This window comes from Arachis hypogaea, chromosome 1, assembly GCF_003086295.3.
Source record: "Arachis hypogaea cultivar Tifrunner chromosome 1, arahy.Tifrunner.gnm2.J5K5, whole genome shotgun sequence".
Lineage (NCBI taxonomy): Eukaryota > Viridiplantae > Streptophyta > Magnoliopsida > Fabales > Fabaceae > Arachis > Arachis hypogaea.
The window spans coordinates 109,251,206-109,269,327 of record NC_092036.1 but is presented as its reverse complement, the minus strand read 5'-3'; the positions used below and the strand labels follow the sequence as shown (position 1 = coordinate 109,269,327).

At 40.3% G+C, this 18,122-nt stretch overlaps 1 non-coding gene across 1 annotated transcript; it reads left to right on the top strand.

The window, feature by feature from the left end:
- Positions 1-7,735: 7,735 nt before the first annotated feature.
- Positions 7,736-7,839, top strand: LOC112714668 (small nucleolar RNA R71). The gene has a single exon (XR_003159320.1). It is a non-coding gene; the product is annotated as a small nucleolar RNA R71 (small nucleolar RNA).
- The last annotated feature ends 10,283 nt before the right edge of the window (positions 7,840-18,122 follow it).

The following is an 18,122-nucleotide window of genomic DNA, read 5'->3' as shown; positions in this document are numbered from 1 at the left end:
ATAAAACTTGGAGTTAAACGCCCAAACTGGCATGAAAGTTGGCGTTTAACTCCAGAAAAGGTCTCTACATGAAAATGCTTCATTGCTCAGCCCAAGCACACACCAAGTGGACCCAGAAGTGGATTTTTACGTCATTTACTCATTTCTGTACACCCTAGGTTACTAGTTTACTATTAATAGGATCTTTTGACATTGTATCAGCACCTCATGACACTTTACACGTTTTCTTTGTGTACTTTCCACGGCATGAGTCTCTAAATCCCATGGTTGGGGGTGAGGAGTTCTGCTGTGTCTTGATGGATTAATGCAATTACTACTGTTTCTCATTCAATCATGCTTGCTTCCATTCTAAGATAATACTTGTTCTTAATCCGGATGAATGTGATGATCCGTGACAATCATCATCATTCTCAACTATGAACGTGTGCCTGACAACCACCTCCGTTCTACCTTAGATTAAGTAGTTATCTCTTGGATTCTTTAATCGGAATCTTCGTGGTATAAGCTAGAACTGATGGCGGCATTCAAGAGAATCCGGAAGGTCTAAACCTTGTCTGTGGTATTCTGAGTAGGATTCAATGATTGAATGACTGTGACGTGCTTCAAACTCCTAGCAGGCGGGGCGTTAGTGACAGACGCAAAAGAATCACTGGATTCTATTCCGGCCTGACCGAGAACCGACAGCTGAATTCCGCGTGCTGTGACAGAGCATATGCAATTGTTTTCACTGAGAGGATGGGAGGTAGCCATTGACAACGGTGAAACCCTACATACAGCTTGCCATGGAAGGAGCCTTGCGTGTCTGAAGAAGAAGACAGTAGGAAAGCAGAGATTCAGAAGATGGAGCATCTCCAAAACCTCAACCTATTCTCTATTACTGCAAAACAAGTAACCATTTCATGTTCTTTTGCTTTTCACAATCAATCCTGATAATTTCTGATATCCTGACTAAGATTTACAAGATAACCATAGCTTGCTTCAAGCCGACAATCTCTGTGGGATCGACCCTTGCTCACGCAAGGTATTACTTGGACGACCCAGTACTGGTGGACGAAATTGTGATTCCCTTTTTTTTTGTAATTGGATTTATAAAAGATGTATACTCTGAGGGCATTGTTTATTTTCTTCACAATCTCGTTCAACTAACCAGCAAGTGTACTGGGTCGTCCAAGTAATAACCTTACGTGAGTAAGGGTCGAATCCACAGAGATTGTTGGTATGAAGCAAGCTATGGTCACCTTGTAAATCTCAGTCAGGCAAATTAAACATTATTTATGGGTTTGAGGATAGGAATAATAAAAAGAAATAAATAATAAAAGGGATAGAACACTTATGCAGATTCATTGGTGGGAATTTCAGATAAGCGGATGGAGATGCTGTAGAGCTCTTGGACGCCTGCTCTCCTACTTCTTCTACTCAATCCTTCTTACTCCTTTCCATGGCAAGCTTTGTATAGGGGTTCACCATCAGCTGTGGCTACTTTCATTCCTCACGGGGAAATAACCTGTGCGGCTGTCACTCGCACAGCTAACCAGTCTGGAGGCATCACCCATGGCTGATAGCTACATCCCATCCTCGCAGTGAAAACTATGCTAACGCACTCTGTCACAGTACGGCTAATCACCGGTTGGTTCCCGCTCCTACTGGAATAGAATCCCTCTTTTGCGTCTGTCACCAACGCCCAGCAGGTTAAAGTTTGAAGCACGTCACGGTCATTCATGATCGGAATCCTACTCGGAACACCACAGACAAGGTTGGACTTTCCGGACTCCCAGGATCCTACTCAGAACACCACAGACAAGGTTGGACTTTCCGGATCCAGATGAATGCCGCCAACTATCTAACTTATACCACGAAGATTCTGTTGGGGAATCTAAGAGATACGCATTCAAGCTCTGTTGCATGTAGAACGTAAGTGGTTGTCAATCACTCGCGTTCATAAGTGAGAATAATAATGAGGGTAATTGAACTCATTACATTCATCATGTTCTTGGGTACGAATGAATATCTTGGAATAAGAATAAGAGAGAATTGAATAAAAGAAGATAGAATTTCATTAATACTTGAGGTACAGCAGAGCTCCACACCCTTAATCTATGGTGTGCAGAAACTCCACCGTTGAAAATACATAAGCAAAGGGTTCAGGCATGGCCGAATGGCCAGCCCTCTCCATGATCAAGTGACCGAATGAAAAAGACTAAAAGTGGTCAAAAGATGGTCAAAAGATGTTTAATACAATAGATAAATGTCCTATATATACTAGACTAGCTTCTAGGGTTTACATGAGTAAGTAATTGATGCATAAATCCACTTCCGGGGCCCACTTGGTGTGTGCTTGGGCTGAGCTTGATGAATTCACGTGTAGAGGCATTTCTTGGCGTCAAACTTCAGGTTATGACGTGTTTTGGGCGTTCAACTCCGGATCATGACGTTTTTCTGGCGTTTTACTCCAGACAGCAGCGTGTACTTGGCGTTCAACGCCAAGTTACGTCGTCATTCTTCGAATAAAGTATGGACTATTATATATTGCTGGAAAGCTCTGTATGTGTACTTTCCAACGCCGTTGAGAGCGCGCCAATTGGAGTTCTGTAGCTCCAGAAAATCCATTTCGAGTGCAGGGAGGTCAGAATCCAACAGCATCAGCAGTCCTTTTGTTAGCCTTCTTCAGAGTTTTGCTCAAATCCCTCAATTTCAGTCAGAATTTACCTGAAATCACAGAAAAACACACAAACTCATAGTAAAGTCCAGAAATGTGAATTTAACATAAAAACTAATGAAAACATCCCTAAAAGTGGCTTAAACTTACTAAAAACTATATAAAAACAATGCCAAAAAGCGTATAAATTATCCGCTCATCACAACACCAAACTTAAATTGTTGCTTGTCCCCAAGCAACTGAAAATCAAATAGGATAAAAGAAGAGAATATACTATAAATTCCAGAATATCAATGAATATTAATTTAATTAGATGAGCGGGACTTGTAGCTTTTTGCTTCTGAACAGTTTTGGCATCTCACTTTTTCCTTTGTAGTTTAGAGTGATTGGCTTCTCTAGGAACTTAGAATTTCGGATAGTGTTATTGACTTTCCTAGTTAAGCATGTTGATTCTTGAACACAGCTACTTATGAGTCTTGGCCTTGGCCCTAAGCACTTTGTCTTCCAGTATTACCACCGGATACACAAATGCCACAGACACATAACTGGGTGAACCTTTTCAGATTGTGACTCAGCTTTGCTAGAGTCCCCAATTAGTGGTGTCCAGAGCTCTTAAGCACACTCTTTTGCTTTGGATCACGACTTTAACCACTCAGTCTCAAGCTTTTCACTTGGACCTTCATGACACAAGCACATGGTTAGGGACAGCTTGATTTAGCCGCTTAGGCCTGGATTTTATTTCCTTGGGCCCTCCTATCCATTGATGCTCAAAGCCTTGGATCCTTGCTACCCTTGCCTTTTGGTTTTAAGGGCTATTGGCTTTTTCTGCTTGCTTTTTCTTTTTCTTTCTCAATTTTTCGCCATTTTTTTTTTCACTGCTTTGTCTTGCTTCAAGAATCGATTCATGAATTTTTCAGTTCATCAATAACATTTCTCTTTGTTCATCATTCTTTCAAGAGCCAACAATTTTAACACTCATAAACAACAAGATCAAAAATATGCACTGTTCAAGCATTCATTCAGAAAATAAAAATTATTGCCACCACATCAATATAATTAAATTAAATTCACTAATAATTTCGAAAATTATGTACTTCTTGTTCTTTTGAATTAAAACATTTTTCTTTTAAGAGAGGTGAAAGACTAATGGATTTTATTCATAGCTTTAAGGCATGGTTACTAATGATCATGAAGTAGAGACACAAAAACATAGATAAACATAACACTTAAAAACCGAAAACAGAAAGAAAATAAAGAACAAGGAATGAATCCACCTCTAGTGGCGTCTTCTTCTTGAAGGACCAATGATGTTCTTCAACTCTTCTATGTCCCTTCCTTGCCTTTGTTGCTCCTCTCTCATAGCTCTTTGATCTTCTCTTATTTCTTGGAGAGTGAGGGTGTGTTCATGGTGTTCCACCCTTAGTTGTTCCACGTTTTGGCTCAAGTCTTCTAAGGAGGTACTGAGTTGCTCCCAATAGTTGTTGGGAGGAAAGTGCATTCCATGAGGCATTTGTTGATGAACTTCCTCATGTTCTCCTTGGGGGCCGTGAGGGACTTCCCTTGTTTGCTCCATCCTTTTCTAGGTGATGGGCTTGTCTTCTTCAATGGAGACATCTCCATCTATGATAACTCCAGCTGAATAACATAGATGGCATATGAGGTGGGGGAAGGCTAGCCGTGCCATGTATGAAGGCTTGTCAGCTATTTTGTAGAGTTCATTGGCTATGACTTCATGAACCTCTACTTCCTCTCCAATCATGATGCTATGAATCATGATTGCCCGATCCACAGTAACTTCAGATCGGTTGCTTGTAGGGATGATGGATCTTTGGATGAACTCCAGCCATCCTCTAGCTACAGGCTTGAGGTCCAGTCTTCTTAGTTGGACTGGTTTGCCTTTGGAGTCTACTCTCCATTGGGCGCCTTCCACACAAATGTCCATTAGGACTTGGTCCAACCTTTGATTGAAGTTGACCCTCCTTGTGTAGGGGCGTTCATCACCTTGCATCATGGGTAGATGAAACGCCAACCTCACATTTTCCGGACTGAAATCTAAGTATTTCCCCCGAACCATTGTGAGATAGTTCTTTGGATTCGGGTTCATACTTTGATCATGGTTCCTAGTGATCCATGCATTAGCATAGAACTCTTGAACCATCAATAATCCGACTTGTTGCATGGGGTTGGTTATGACTTCCCACCCTCTTCTTTGGATCTCATGTCGGATTTCCGGATACTCATTCTTTTTGAGCTTGAAGGGGACCTCAGGGATCACCCTCTTCTTTGCCACAACATCATAGAAGTGGTCTTGGTGGCTCTTGGAGATGAATCTCTCTTTTTCCCATGATTCGGAAGTGGAAGCTTTTGCTTTCCCTTTTCCTTTTCTTGAGGAAACTCCGGTCTTGGGTGCCATTGATGGTGAAAAAAATAAAAAGCTAGGCTTTTTACCACACCAAACTTAAAATTTGCTCGTCCTCGAGCAAAAAGAAAAGAAGAGGAGAAGAAGAAGAAGAAGAAAATGTGAGTAGAGAGGGAGAAGGGGGGTTCGGCTATGTAGAGAAGAAGGGGTTATGTTGTGTGAAAATGAAGAAGAAAAGGGAGGTATTTATAGGGAGGGGGGAGGGTTAGGTTTCGGCCATTTTGGGTGGGAATGGGTGGGAAATTGAATTTGAATGTAATGGGGGTAGGTGGGGTTTATGGGGAAGAGGAGGTTGATGTGAATGGTGCATGGGGTAATTGGGAAGAGGAATTGAGGTGATTGGTGAAGGGTATTGGGAATTGTGACATGGAGAATGAGATTTGGATTAGGAGAGTGTGAATAGGATTAAAAGAAAAGGTAGGTGGGGATCCTGTGGGGTCCACAGGTCCTGAGGTGAGGATCCTGTGGGGTCCACAGGTCCTGAGGTGAAAAGAAATACCATTCCTTCACCCTATAGGCGTGTAAATTGCCTTCATGCACCATTCTGGCGTTCAAACGCCCATTGGTGCATGTTCTGGGCGTTAAACGCCCATGTGATGCTTGATTCTGGCGTTGAACGCCAGTTTCAAGCTTGTTTCTGGCGTTCAGCGCCAGATTGTCCTCTGCGTGCGCATCCTGGCGTTAAACGCCAGGATGTTGCTTGTTTTGGGCGTTCAGCGCCAGGAAGATGCTCTGTTCTGGCGTTGAACGCCTGCCAGATGCATCTTCTGGGCGCTGAACGCCGGCCCGTGCGTCCTCCAGGGTGAAAAATTTTTTTCTTCTGTTTTTGACTCTGTTTTTAATTTTTTTGATTTTTTCGTGACTCCTCATGATCATGTACCTAATTAAACACAAAAATAACACTAAAACAAAATAAAATAAAATTAGATGAATACAATTGGGTTGCCTCCCAACAAGCGCTTCTTTAATGTCAATAGCTTGACAGTGGCTCTCATGGAGCCACAGAGCAATCAAGTCAATGTTGTCTAGTCCCAACACCAAACTTAGAGTTTGGATATGGGGCTTGAACACCAAACTTAGAGTTTGACTGTGTGGGCTCTTCTTGACCTTGAACTGAGAGAAGCTCTTCATGCTTACTCTCTTTTGTCACAGAGGGATGGCCATGTGCTTGAAACACAAGGTATTCCCCATTTAATTGAAGGACTAGCTCTCCTCTGTTGACATCTATCACAGCTTCTGCTGTGGCTAGGAAAGGTCTTCCTAGGATGATGCATTCATCATCTTTCTTCCTAGTATCTAGGACTATGAAATCAGCAGGGATGTAAAAGTTTTCAACTTTTATAAGCACGTCCTCTACTATCCCATGAGCTTGTCTTATGGATTTATCTGCCAATTGTAATGAGAACAAGGCAGGTTGTACCTCAATGATTCTTAGCTTCTCCATTACAGAGAGTGGCATAAGGTTTATCCCTGACCCAAGATCACACAGAGCTTTTTCAAAGCTCATGGTGCCAATGGTGCAAGGTATTAAGAACTTGCCAGGATCTTGTTTCTTTTGAGGTAGAGTTTCCTGAATCCAAGTTTCTAATTCATTAATGAGCAAGGGAGGTTTACTTTCCAAAGTCTCATTACCAAACAGCTTGGCATTCAGTTTCATGATAGCTCCTAGATATTGAGCAACTTGCTCACTAGTCACATCTTCATCCTCCTCAGAGGATGAATAATAGTCAGAGCTCATGAATGGCAGAAGGAGATTTAGTGGAATCTCTATGGTCTCTGTGTGAGCCTCAGATTCCTCAGGATCCTTATTAGGAAGCTCCTTCTTGCTTGGAGGACGTCCCAGGAGTTCTTTCTCACTAGGATTTTCGTCCTCCTCCTCCTTTGTGCTTTCGGCCATGTTGACTAAGTCAATGGCTTTGCACTCTCCTTTTGGATTCTCTTCTGTATTACTTGGGAGAATACTGGGAGGAGTTTCAATAACTTTCTTACTCAGCTGGCCTACTTGTGCCTCCAAATTTCTAATGGAGGATCTTGTTTCATTCATGAAACTGAAGGTGGCCTTTGACAGATCAGAGACTATATTAGCTAAATTAGAATTATTTTGTTCAGAGTTCTCTGTCTGTTGCTGAGAAGATGATGGATATGGCTTACTATTATTCAGCCTATTGCGTCCACCATTGTTAAAACCTTGTTGAGGTTTTTGTTGATCCTTCCAGGAGAAATTTGGATGATTTCTCCATGATGGGTTATAGGTATTTCCATATGGTTCACCCAGATAATTAACCTCTGCCATGGCAGGGTTCTCAGGATCATAAGCTTCTTCAGAAGCTACCTCTCTAGTACTGTTGGATGCATGTTGCAATCCATTCAGATTTTGAGAGATCATGTTGACCTGTTGAGTCAACACTTTGTTCTGAGCCAGTATGGCATTCAGAGCATCAATTTCAAGAACTCCCTTCTTCTGAGGGACCCCATTATTCACGGAATTCCTCTCAGAGGTATACATGAACTGGTTGTTTGCAACCATGTCAATGAGTTCTTGAGCCTCTTCAGGCGTTTTCTTCAGGTGAATAGATCCACCTGCAGAATGGTCCAGTGACATTTTCGAAAATTCAGAGAGACCATAATAGAATATATCTAATAGGGTCCATTCTGAAAACATGTCAGATGGACATCTCTTGGTCAGCTGCTTGTATCTTTCCCAAGCTTCATAGAGGGATTCACCATCTTTTTGTTTGAAAGTTTGAACATCCACTCTCAGCTTGCTCAGCTTTTGAGGAGGAAAGAATTTATCTAAGAAGGCAGTGACCAGCTTATCCCAGGAGTCCAGGCTATCCTTAGGTTGTGAATCCAACCATATTCTAGCTCTGTCTCTTACAGCAAAAGGGAAAAGCATGAGTCTGTAGACTTCAGGATCAACTCCATTCGTCTTTACAGTATCACAGACTTGCAAGAATTCAGTTAAGAACTGATAAGGATCTTCAGATGGAAGTCCATAAAACTTGCAGTTTTGTTGCATCAAAGCAACTAGTTGAGGCTTAAGCTCAAAGTTATTGGCTCCAATGGCAGGAATGGAGATGCTTCTTCCATCAAATTTGGATGTTGGCTTTGTGAAGTCACCAAGCATTCTCCTTGCATTATTATTATTATTATTTTCGGCCATCTCCTTCTCTTGTTCGAAAATTTCTGAAAGGTTGCTTCTGGATTGTTGTAATTTAGCTTCTCTTAATTTTCTCTTCAGAGTCCTTTCAGGTTCTGGATCAACTTCAACAAGAGTGCCCTTTTCCTTGTTCCTGCTCATAAGAAAGAGAAGAAAACAAGAAAAGAAAAAGGAATCCTCTATGTCACAGTATAGAGATTCCCTCAGGTTAGTAGAAGAAGAAAGAGGTAGAAGAATGAAGAAGGATGAAGAAGAATTCGGATGAAGAGAGGTGAAGAGAAGTGTTAGTAGTTAAATAATTAAATAGAATAAGAGAAGAGAAAGAAATTTTCGAAAATAATTTTGAAAAAATGGTTAGTGATTTTCGAAAATTAAAGATGAGATGAGATTAAAATTAGAATTTAAAACAATTAAAAAGAATTTTTGAAAAAGAGGGGGAGAATTTTCGAAAATTTAGAGAGGGAAAAGTAGTTAGGTGGTTTTGAAAAAGATAAGAAACAAACAAGGAGTTAGTTAGTTGATTGAAAAAGATTTGAAATCAAATTTTGAAAAAGATAAGAAGATAGGAGGTTAGATAAGATATTTTGAAATCAAATTTTGAAAAAGATAAAATTTTTGAAAAAGATAAGATAAAAGATAAAAAGATATATTTGAAAAAGATATTTGAAAAAAAAGATTTAATTTTAAAAATTACTTAACTAACAAGAAACTACAAGATAAGATTCTAGAATTTAAAGATTGAACCTTTCTTAACAAGAAAGTAACAAACTTCAAATTTTTGAACCAATCACATTAATTGTTAGCTAATTTTCGAAAATTTGATAAAAAGATAAGAAAAAGATTTTGAAAATATTTTGAAAAATATTTTTGAAATTTTCGAAAATGCTAAAAAATGAAAAAGATATGATTTTTGAAAAAGATTTTGAAAAGATAAATTTTTTTTTTTTAAAATTGAAATTTTGACTTGACTTGTAAGAAACAACTAATTTTTAAAAAATTTTTGACCAAGTCAACCCAAAATTTCGAAATTTTAGAGGAAAATAAGGAAAAGATATTTTTGATTTTTAAATATTGAATGAAAAACACAAAAATGACCCAAAACATGAAAATTTTGGATCAAGACACAAGATGCATGCAAGAATGCTATGAATGTCAAGATGAACACCAAGAACACTATGAAGATCATGATGAACATCAAGAACATAATTTTGAAAAATTTTTGATGCAAAGAAAACATGCAAGACACCAAACTTAGAAATCTTTAATGCATGAAAATTATGAATGCAAAAATGCACATGAAAAACAACAAAAGACACAAAACAAGAAATCATCAAGATCAAACAAGAGGACTTGTCAAGAACAACTTGAAGATCATGAAGAACACTATGAATGCATGAATTTTCGAAAACAATGCAAGAAAAATTTTAAAAGCATGCACTTGACACCAAACTTAAAAATTAACACAAGACTCAAACAAGAAACACAAAATATTTTTGATTTTTATGATTTTCTAATTTTTTTTTTTGTATTTTTATTGATTTTTTTCGAAAAACATTTTTGGAAAAACGAAAAAGAAAAGAAAAATTTTGAAAAAGATTTTTGAAAAGAAAATTACCTAATCTGAGCAACAAGATGAACCGTCAGTTGTCCATACTCGAACAATCCCCGGCAACGGCGCCAAAAACTTGGTGGACGAAATTGTGATTCCCTTTTTTTTGTAATTGGATTTATAAAAGATGTATACTCTGAGGGCATTGTTTATTTTCTTCACAATCTCGTTCAACTAACCAGCAAGTGTACTGGGTCGTCCAAGTAATAACCTTACGTGAGTAAGGGTCGAATCCACAGAGATTGTTGGTATGAAGCAAGCTATGGTCACCTTGTAAATCTCAGTCAGGCAAATTAAACATTATTTATGGGTTTGAGGATAGGAATAATAAAAAGAAATAAATAATAAAAGGGATAGAACACTTATGCAGATTCATTGGTGGGAATTTCAGATAAGCGGATGGAGATGCTGTAGAGCTCTTGGACGCCTGCTCTCCTACTTCTTCTACTCAATCCTTCTTACTCCTTTCCATGGCAAGCTTTGTATAGGGGTTCACCATCAGCTGTGGCTACTTTCATTCCTCACGGGGAAATAACCTGTGCGGCTGTCACTCGCACAGCTAACCAGTCTGGAGGCATCACCCATGGCTGATAGCTACATCCCATCCTCGCAGTGAAAACTATGCTAACGCACTCTGTCACAGTACGGCTAATCACCGGTTGGTTCCCGCTCCTACTGGAATAGAATCCCTCTTTTGCGTCTGTCACCAACGCCCAGCAGGTTAAAGTTTGAAGCACGTCACGGTCATTCATGATCGGAATCCTACTCGGAACACCACAGACAAGGTTGGACTTTCCGGACTCCCAGGATCCTACTCAGAACACCACAGACAAGGTTGGACTTTCCGGATCCAGATGAATGCCGCCAACTATCTAACTTATACCACGAAGATTCTGTTGGGGAATCTAAGAGATACGCATTCAAGCTCTGTTGCATGTAGAACGTAAGTGGTTGTCAATCACTCGCGTTCATAAGTGAGAATAATAATGAGGGTAATTGAACTCATTACATTCATCATGTTCTTGGGTACGAATGAATATCTTGGAATAAGAATAAGAGAGAATTGAATAAAAGAAGATAGAATTTCATTAATACTTGAGGTACAGCAGAGCTCCACACCCTTAATCTATGGTGTGCAGAAACTCCACCGTTGAAAATACATAAGCAAAGGGTTCAGGCATGGCCGAATGGCCAGCCCTCTCCATGATCAAGTGACCGAATGAAAAAGACTAAAAGTGGTCAAAAGATGGTCAAAAGATGTTTAATACAATAGATAAATGTCCTATATATACTAGACTAGCTTCTAGGGTTTACATGAGTAAGTAATTGATGCATAAATCCACTTCCGGGGCCCACTTGGTGTGTGCTTGGGCTGAGCTTGATGAATTCACGTGTAGAGGCATTTCTTGGCGTCAAACTTCAGGTTATGACGTGTTTTGGGCGTTCAACTCCGGATCATGACGTTTTTCTGGCGTTTTACTCCAGACAGCAGCGTGTACTTGGCGTTCAACGCCAAGTTACGTCGTCATTCTTCGAATAAAGTATGGACTATTATATATTGCTGGAAAGCTCTGGATGTCTACTTTCCAACGCCGTTGAGAGCGCGCCAATTGGAGTTCTGTAGCTCCAGAAAATTCATTTCGAGTGCAGGGAGGTCAGAATCCAACAGCATCAGCAGTCCTTTTGTTAGCCTTCTTCAGAGTTTTGCTCAAATCCCTCAATTTCAGTCAGAATTTACCTGAAATCACAGAAAAACACACAAACTCATAGTAAAGTCCAGAAATGTGAATTTAACATAAAAACTAATGAAAACATCCCTAAAAGTGGCTTAAACTTACTAAAAACTATATAAAAACAATGCCAAAAAGCGTATAAATTATCCGCTCATCAAGTACACTTGCTGGTTAGTTGTGCGGAGTTGCAAAAAGTGTGATTGCAATTTCGTGCACCAAGTTTTTGGCGCCGTTGCCGGGGATTGTTCAAGTTTTGAGCAAGTTTTTGGCACCGTTGCCGGGGATTGTTGAGTTTGGACAACTGACGGCTTATCTTGTTGCTTAGATTAGGATTGTTTTATTTTTGTTGGTTTAGAGTCTTTTAGTCGAGTCTAGTTTCATATTTTAAGTTTGGTGTCAATTGCATGCTTTTGTTTTTCTTTTAATTTTCGATTTTGCATGTTCTTAGTCCCTTTTTGATTCTAAAAATTTTAAGTTTGGTGTCTTTTGTGTTTTTCTCTTTCCTCTTTTTAAAAATCAAATCTTTTTCATAAAAAAATTTTTCAATCATACTTTTTAATTGCTGTTTTCAAAATCTTTTTAATTAACTAATTGATTCAGTTTTCAATTTGCTTTGATCTTATTTTCTTTTTGATTTTCGAATTTTTATTTTACTTTTATTTTATTTATTTTTTTTTCGTTAATTCAAAAAAAAAAAAACAAAACAAAATTTATCTCCTTGCAATCATTATCATTTCCCTTTTGTCCATTATGGACTTAAGTGGGATTAATCAGTCCAAAAGGACTCTGGGGTCATATGCTAACCCCATTACAGCTGCATATGGGAGTAGCATCTGTACACCTCCCATCAAAGCAAGCAGCTTTGAATTAAATCCTCAACTCATTATCATAGTGCAGCAAAATTGCCAGTATTCCGGTCTTCCACAGGAAGAACCTACTGAGTTTCTGGCACAGTTTTTACAAATTGCTGACACAGTACATGATAAAGAGGTAGATCAGGATGTCTACAGACTATTACTGTTTCCATTTGCTGTAAAAGATCAAGCTAAAAGGTGGTTGAATAACCAACCTACAGCAAGCATAAAAACATGGAAACAGTTGTCAGACAAATTCCTGAATCATTTTTACCCTCCAAAAAGGATGACACAGTTAAGGCTGGACATCCAAGGCTTTAAACAAGAGGATAATGAATCCCTTTATAATGCCTGGGAGAGGTATAGAGGTATGCTAAGGAAATGTCCCTCTGAAATGTTTTCAGAGTGGGTACAGTTAGACATTTTCTACTATGGGCTTACAGAAAAAGCTCAGATGTCTCTAGACCACTCAGCTGGTGGATCTATACACATGAGGAAGACAATTGAAGAAGCTCAAGAGCTTATAGACACTGTTGCTAGAAACCAATATTTGTATTCTAGCAATGAGTTCTCTCCAAAAGAGGAAGTCATGACAGTAGTCACTGACCCTAGTCCTCAAGAACAGATAATTGAGCTTAATCAACAATTGCTCCTGATGACTGAACAGTTAGCAGACTTTAAAGAGATGCTCTATGAAACTAAAGTTGCTAACAAGAGCATAGAACTGCAGTTGAATCAAGCAAAACAGCAAATATCTAAACAGATAACAGAGGAATGTCAAGCAGTTCAATTGAGGAGCGGGAAGACCCTGAATAACACTGCTCAAAAGAGTAAAAAGCCAAACAAGGAACAATTGACAGAGGACAACCAAACTACTGTTCAAAATCCCTCTGAGGACAGTAAGAGCCCAGAGAGGAATGTCATTGGCGTTCAAATGCCAGAAAGGGAAGGAAAGCTGGCGTTAAACGCCCATTCCTTGCCCAGTTCTGGCGTTCAAACGCCAGAAAAGGGGGAAAAGTTGGCGTTAAACGCCCAATTTCCACCCAGTCCTGGCTTTCAGACGCCTAGGGAGAATCAGACACCTGAGAGTGCTGACAGTAATCCCTCTAACAAGGCTTCTTCAACCACTTCTGTAAGGAATAAACCTGCAGCATCTAAGGTTGAAGAATATAAAGCCAAAATGCCTTATCCTCAAAAACTCCGCCAAGCGGAGCAGGATAAGCAGTTTGCCCGCTTTGCAGACTATCTAAGGACTCTTGAAATAAAGATTCCGTTTGCAGAGGCACTTGAGCAAATACCTTCTTATGCTAAGTTCATGAAAGAAATCTTAAGTCATAAGAAGGATTGGAGAGAAACTGAAAAAGTGTTTCTCACTGAAGAATGCAGTGCAGTCATATTAAAGAGCTTACCAGAAAAGCTTTAAGATCCTGGAAGCTTTATGATACCATGCTCATTAGAAGGTGCTTGCACCAAGACAGCCCTATGTGATCTTGGAGCAAGCATCAATCTAATACCTGCATCCACTATCAGAAAGCTTAGGTTGACTGGAGAAGTCAAACCAACCCCGATATGCCTCCAACTTGCTGATGGCTCCATTAAACACCCATCAGGCATAATTGAGGACATGATTGTCAAGGTTGGGCCATTTTCCTTTCCAACTGACTTTGTGGTTCTGGAAATGGAGGAGCACAAGAGTGCAACTCTCATTCTAGGAAGACCTTTCCTAGCAACTGGACGAACTCTCATTGATGTACAAAAAGGGGAAGTAACCTTGAGAGTCAATGAGGATGAGTTCAAGTTGAATGCTGTAAAAGCTATGCAGCATCCAGACACACCAAATGACTGCATGGGCGCTGACATTATTGACTCTCTGGTAGAAGAGATCAATATGGCTGAAAGCCTAGAATCAGAGCTTGAGGACATCTTCAAAGATGCTCAAACTGATCAAGAAGGACCAGAGGAAGCAAAGGAATTTTCGAAAATTCCTCAGGAGGAGGATAAGCCTCCCAAACCTGAACTCAAACCACTACCACCATCCCTGAAGTATGCATTTCTGGGAGGGGATGAAACTTTTCCAGTGATTATAAGCTCTGCTTTAAATCCACAGGAAGAGGAAGCACTGATTCAAGTGCTAAGGACACACAAGACAGCTCTTGGGTGGTCCATAAATGATCTTAAGGGCATTAGCCCAGCTAGATGCATGCACAAGATCCTATTGGAGGATAATGCCAAACCAGTGGTCCAACCACAGAGGAGGCTAAATCCTGCCATGAAGGAGGTGGTGCAGAAAGAGGTCACTAAATTACTAGAGGCTGGAATTATTTATCCGATTTCTGATAGCCCCTGGGTGAGCCCTGTCCAAGTTGTTCCCAAAAAGGGAGGCATGACAGTGATTCATAATGAAAAAAATGAACTGGTTCCTACAAGAACAGTCACAGGGTGGCGCATGTGTATTGACTACAGAAGGCTCAATACAGCCACCAGAAAGGATCATTTTCCTTTACCATTCATAGACCAAATGCTGGAAAGACTAGCTGGCCATGATTATTACTGCTTTTTGGATGGCTATTCAGGCTACAACCAAATTGCAGTGGACCCTCAGGACCAAGAGAAAACAGCATTCACTTGCCCTTCTGGCGTGTTTGCCTATAGGAGGATGCCTTTTGGTCTGTGCAATGCACCTGCAACCTTCCAGAGGTGCATGCTCTCTATCTTCTCAGATATGGTAGAGAAATTTCTGGAAGTCTTCATGGATGACTTTTCAGTATATGGAGACTCATTTAACTCCTGTCTTAATCACCTAGCACTTGTCTTGAAAAGGTGCCAAGAGACTAACCTGGTTTTAAACTGGGAGAAATGTCACTTTATGGTGACAGAAGGAATTGTCCTTGGGCACAAAATTTCAAGCAAGGGAATAGAGGTGGATAAGGCAAAGGTAGAGGTAATTGAAAAATTACCACCACCAGCCAATGTCAAGGCAATCAGAAGCTTTCTGGGGCATGCAGGATTCTACAGAAGGTTTATAAAGGATTTTTCGAAAATTGCAAAACCTCTGAGCAACCTGTTAGCTGCTGACACACCATTTGTGTTTGATACACAGTGTCTACAGGCATTTGAGACCCTGAAAGCTAAGCTGGTCACAGCACCAGTCATCTCTGCACCAGATTGGACATTGCCATTTGAATTAATGTGTGATGCCAGTGACCATGCCATTGGTGCAGTGTTGGGACAGAGGCATAACAAGCTTCTGCACGTCATTTATTATGCCAGCCGTGTTCTAAATGACACACAGAAGAATTACACAACCACAGAAAAAGAGTTACTTGCAGTGGTCTATGCCATTGACAAGTTTAGATCCTATCTAGTGGGATCCAAAGTGGTTGTGTACACTGACCATGCTGCTCTTAAATACTTACTCACAAAGCAGGATTCAAAACCCAGGCTTATAAGATGGGTGTTGCTTCTGCAAGAGTTTGATATAGAAATAAGAGACAGAAAAGGGACAGAGAACCAAGTAGCTGATCATCTGTCCCGAATAGAACCAGTAGCTGGGGCGTCCCTCCCTTCTACTGAGATCTCTGAGACTTTCCCAGATGAGCAACTCTTTGCCATTCAGGAAGCTCCATGGTTTGCAGATATTGCAAATTTTAAAGTTGTGAGGTTCATACCCAAAGAGTACATCTACGTGCAGAGAAAGAAATTAATTTCAGATGCCAAGTACTACCTTTGGGATGAACCATATCTCTTTAAGAGATGTGCTGACGGAGTGATCCGCAGATGTGTACCCAGAGAAGAAGCACAAAGGATCCTATGGCATTGCCATGGATCACAGTATGGAGGACATTTTGGAAGTGAGCGGACAGCCACTAAAGTCCTCCAATGTGGCTTCTACTGGCCTACTCTCTATAAAGATTCCCGAGAGTTTGTGCGTAACTGTGACAGTTGCCAAAGAGCTGGTAACTTGCCTCATGGATATGCCATGCCTCAACAAGGGATATTAGAGATAGAATTGTTCGATGTATGGGGAATTGACTTCATGGGGCCATTCCCACCATCATACTCAAACACTTACATTCTTGTGGCAGTGGACTATGTATCTAAGTGGGTAGAAGCAATTGCTACACCCACTAATGATACCAAGACCGTGCTGAAATTCCTCCAGAAAAACATCTTCAGCAGATTTGGTGTTCCCAGAGTATTAATCAGTGACGGAGGCACTCATTTCTGCAATAGACAGCTATACTCTGCTATGGTTAGATATGGAATTAGCCACAAAGTGGCAACTCCGTATCATCCACAGACAAATGGGCAAGCTGAGGTCTCTAACAGAGAACTAAAAAGAATCCTGGAACGGACTGTGATGGCCCGAAGAAAGGATTGGGCAAAGAGCTTGGATGATGCTCTGTGGGCATATAGAACAGCATTCAAGACTCCTATAGGGACCTCTCCATACCAACTGGTATATGGGAAGGCCTGTCATTTGCCCGTGGAACTGGAACATAAAGCCTACTGGGCAACCAGATTCCTAAACATGGATGCACAGTTGGCTGGTGAAAAAAGATTACTCCAGCTAAATGAGCTAGAGGAGTTCAGACTCAATGCCTTTGAAAATGCAAAAATTTATAAGGAAAATGCAAAGAAATGGCATGACAAGAAGTTGTCAACCAGAGTCTTTGAGCCAGGACAAAAAGTCCTGCTCTTCAACTCTAGGCTCAGACTATTTCCAGGAAAACTCAAATCCCGGTGGAGGGGTCCGTATGTGATTACAGGAGTGTCACCATATGGATATGTTGAGCTTCAGGATATTGATTCTGACAAAAAGTTCATTGTTAATGGACAGAGAATCAAACATTATCTTGAAGGCAATTTTGAGAAGGAATGCTCAAAACTGAGACTTGAGTGATTCTCAGTGAAAGTCCAGCTAAAGACAGTAAAGAAGCGCTTGCTGGGAGGCAACCCAGTCATTAGGAAGTTGTATGAATTGTTCTTACAGAGGCAAGTATCAAAAATGAAGGAATTCACAGAGTTACAAAAGAATTCAGCTCAAAAAGCAGAGAAAAAGAGCTTACTGGCGAAAAAACGCCAGTAAGGGGCATTTTGGGCGTTAAACGCCCAGAATGGCACCCATTCTGGGCGTTTAACGCCAGGTGTGCAGCATCATGGGCGTTCAGAAAAACGCCCAGTGATAAAGGATTTCTGGCGTTTAATGCCAGCCAGGGCACCTGGCTGGGCGTTAAATGCCCAAAAGGGGCACCAAATGGGCGTTAAACGCCAGAATGGGTGCCATTCTGGGCGTTTAACGCCAGAAAGGTGGGGGGACCACAATTTTGTTTTCAACTCAGATTTTTTCAAACTTTCCTTTTCTTTCCCATATTTTTCTACAAAAACACATTTCAATCTCTCATCATTCACTTTCAAATTTTCAAAAATTTAAAATCATTCTTCAAATCTTCCAAATCATTCCCAAATTTTGCTCAAAAACTCACCCTTCTTTCAATTTCTTTCCATATCTCCGCAAATCTCCTTTCAAACTTTTCTTTTTTTTCGAAAATCTCTCCCCCCCACTCTATAAATAAACGTTTGCCACCCCTCATTCCCCACACCATTCGAATTTCCTCTTCCTCTCTCTCTCTTCTTTCTTTTCTTTTGCTTGAGGACAAGCAAACCTCTAAGTTTGGTGTGCTTTTCCGT